Source organism: Nelumbo nucifera, chromosome 2, assembly GCF_055504915.1.
Source record: "Nelumbo nucifera cultivar China Antique chromosome 2, China Antique-T2T, whole genome shotgun sequence".
In the NCBI taxonomy this organism is placed as follows: domain Eukaryota; kingdom Viridiplantae; phylum Streptophyta; class Magnoliopsida; order Proteales; family Nelumbonaceae; genus Nelumbo; species Nelumbo nucifera.
Window position 1 is genome coordinate 112,029,249 of NC_142650.1, and position 4,314 is coordinate 112,033,562.

Genomic DNA, 4,314 nt, shown 5'->3' on the forward strand with positions numbered 1-4,314 from the left:
GAGATCAAACATAGACACTGATTGGAACAAACTTGGAAATAAAAATTTGAAAGAACTAAAAGAAACATGAACCAAATGACAATTCTACAAAAAAAAAAAAAAAAAAAAAAAACTCTTGGACTCATTAAAACTATTTTGTTGAGAATAGGAAAAAAATGAGTTGTAGTAGAAAGTTGAGGAACATAAAGAACATGACAAAGTGAGAGATCATCACTCAACTTAAGATCTCCTAGACCAAGTCCAAAAAAGTTTTCAAGCATCTCTTTAGAACTACCACTGTTTTTGGCCTTCTCTGTGTTTGTCATTGAGTCTTCCTAACAACACACACACACACACACACACACCACATAAACACTAACAGTGGCTTCCAACAACAACCACCAATCTGTAGTACAAACAAAACATAAAATAGAGTCCTGGGCGACAAATATGTGGAATAAAAAAAGTTATAGGAAGCTCAAAACTTCACAAAATCAAGTGAGACAACCTTTGGTGTATTCAGAAATATCACACGATTCACCCAATACAAGAATCACCAATTCAAAAATCTAAACAACACTAAAACTCATTTCAAGTTAAAATTGTTTTTTTTTCCAATTCAAAAATCTAAACAACACTAAATCCTTGGCAAACAAATATGGAACCTACACAAAAAATTGTCTAAAATCATATCTGACCAAACCCTAGGATTTCTAAGACCTGTTAGAAATTCCAATTATACAACTTTTGATGTCAACAATCAACAATGATGATGTCAAAAGTCATCCATGTTCTTGTAAGTTGAAACTCCCACTAGAGAGTGCTATGATATCGAGAAATTTTACAACAAAGGAGAAAAGGGATGAAGAAGAAGAAAAAGAAAAAGAAGAAGAAGAATAAGAAGAGAAGGAAAAAAGGTTTGAGAGACAAATTTTGTACCTAGGAAAAATTGGGGTTTATCCCACTTTCTTTAGAACTAGTACGTGTGCACATGCTTTGCACATGACAGTTTTAGGTGATAATAATAATAATAATAGTAATAATAATAATAATAATAATAATAATAATAATAATAATAATAATAATAATAATAATAATAATAATAATAAAAACAATGTATCTAAAATGTTTTATAAAATTTATGTATTTTTGTTGTTTTTAGATATATTTTTATTATTTAATTATGGCATCATGGGTTTACCCATTTGATTTGTATGGTTGAATTGTTTATTTGCCACATGGATAGAAGAAGGTTTTGTTTTTGGGTCATTTTTTAAAAATGAGTTTTATATTATTAAAAGTATTATATATATATATATATATAGAGAGAGAGAGAGAGAGAGAGAGAGAGCAAGATTTAATATCTCATATGGCAAGTTGGAAATGACACTATTTTTAAAAATATTAAAATACATGCCCATTGGGTTCTAATAAAAATTAATGGAAAAATGAATACATAGAATCTTGATATTAATGCCAATAGTGACATAGTTGTGTATAACATATTAAGCTTTTCATCTTTGCCATATCATGGTGTTTTTATATTATATGTAATGGGGGGCTTTATGAATGACAAGAAGGGGACTTTTGGATTTTGTATTTATAATAGTTTATTATTATTATTATTATTATTATTATTATTATTATTATTTTGTTGCAGTTGGTAAAGTGAGTTTGGTTAAAGAGCAAATTAAGGTAGAGCTTATAACAGATTTTAAATCTTTGTCATTTACATGTCAGAGAGGATGACATCAATTAATAGTTGTTTCCAATGTAAAAGTGATGGTGGAGGCACTGAATAGCAATGAACTATCGATATCTTGTTGTCTAGCTATTACATAAATAAAATTAGGAAATTTGCCAAATATTTTTTTTGTCACTTTTGTTTATAACTCTCAACCTTTTATTAAACCTGTTCATATTATACCTTGGAATGTTAGACTTTTGAATGAATGTTATATATGAGAGAACCCCTTGCTTGTAGGACTATAAAGAAATCGAATTCGGATTGGAATGAACAATATCCAAATCCAATCCGATTATTGAAAACTTGCATTTGAATCCAATCCGAAATCCAATTGGATTTGTTTTAGTCGGACTTCACATTCATTTATAAAATAAAAAGTTAGAAGTTAAATACTTTTCAACTTTTATATATAATAAATTAATATAATATAATATATTGAATTTATTAAATATATAAATGCATACATAATATACTTTATAATATTTTTATAATTTTAAATATAATTATATAAATTATATATATTAAAACCAATAAATATTACAATATAATCATAATCAGATTTTAATTTGGGATCGGATGGAGTCAAACTATAGATGTGTTCATTTTTTTTCTATAATTTTTTTAATATTTCTATGTGTAAAAATAATTCTGATATGTCACACTTTTTTTTGTTTAATATGACAAATATACATGAGTCCACTTTTTTGCAAATTTTATGTATTTTTTGTTTTATCTTTTATTAATTTTTATTATTTAATTATGGAATTTAAAGGTCAACACATTTGACCCATATAACTATTAATCTCCACCAAACAATGAAAATAATTTTTGTTTATGACCCTTATTTTTTAATTTGATTAATAAAAATATCATAAATATGTCTAATTTTTCCTATATTTCTTTGTAATTTTCTATATTTATTTATCTTTTAAAAATTTTATTGTCTAACTATGACTTCATGGGTTAACCAATTTGATTCAAATGGTTGAATTGCTTAGTCACCAGTTGGATGAAAGAATGATTTTGTTTATGAGTCCGTTTTGAAATACATGGATTTATATTGTTAAAATTATTAAAAATAGACCTAGTAATAACATCTATTAGTGCAAAAAATAACTAAAATATATAGGATTTAATAAGGGAGAATGGGAGGTAATACCTTAATATATGACTTAATGAGAGGGGATCAAATGAAGTGAAAAGTATTAGTTGAAATTATGTTTTCAATTCTCCAATTAGTGATACACTAAATTAACAAATATGGGTATTTTAGTCAAGAAAAGTTTCACACACCCTCATTTATATTTTTAATAATATATAGGATAGATTTTTATTGGACTAATACCTAAGGGAAACTTATATATATCCCAAAAGTATATCATTTACAATAAAACTAACGTTCAAAGGACCATAAATAAGGAATAAAAACGTAATAAAAAGCATATTTTAATAAAAGTATGGACTATCAAGAGTAAATGGAAGAAGAATTGAAATATGCATGTATATCTTAAGAAACCGATATAAATCTCATTTAATGAGTAATTGATTGCTTTCTTCTCCTTTTTTTTTTTCTTGAATTTTCTATTGATATGAGATATGACACCAAGAAGGCAAGAAGAGAAGGCCATATCAAAAACGTTAAAATTTAAAACCCACGTAAATTTAACAAGTTAGGGGTCGCTATTTTGTGCATTGGTTACTTCTTGGGTTAGACTTGGCTATTGGGTTTCTCCTAAACTTCACGTATAGATGGATTTGAAGTTTGGTCTAGGTTCGATCTTGAGAGGTTCAGGCTTGATGAGATGTGTCTGTTGGAGGCAGTTGCTCAGTTTTTTTGGTGTCTTTTGACTTTTGTGCCACTCACAGAGGTCTCTCGGGCTATTTGCTTTCCAGTGCTCTTGAATACTTCTTTTGTGCCCAGCAGGTTTCAGTCGGGTCTCTATTGCTATCTTTCCCTTCTTCGTGCTGATTGTATTCCTGGATTTGTAATCATAGAATTTACAAAAGGTCTAAGAATGACACAACTTTGTGCAGAATATACCAAAGGTCAGGAGCATGTCCAGTAATGGCTCTTCCCAAGACCGTAAATAGCAGAAACCAACATTCAGTAATGGCTTTTTCTTTTCTTTTTCCTTTTTTTTTTTTAATTTGAACAGGTTGTTGAACATGTATAATGGTGTGGTTTCTTATCTTTCACATGGGAGACCTAGGTTTGATTGTTTTAATTACGGCCTTATGGAAGAGAAATTAATAGGAGTAAAATATGAGTTTTTATTTTTTGAATGAAAAATGTGAGTGGATAACAATGAGAGAAGATAATTTGAATTTGAATCTGAATTCTCTTAAGTGTATGAATCAGTGAAAGAAATTAGTAATTAGTAATAACTAATAGCATTAAATACACTACATACGGGGAATGTATCAGATACTCCAACAACATTAGCTTGTATCAGCCTGTACTTACGAGTACTTTTAACCCAATATAAAGCCCCTGAACATCCAATTCTTTGTACTTACCACATTAAAAGTAACCATCTCTTTGTTAATTGATGAGGTGAGGACAAGCACTACACACAAATCAGCTAATA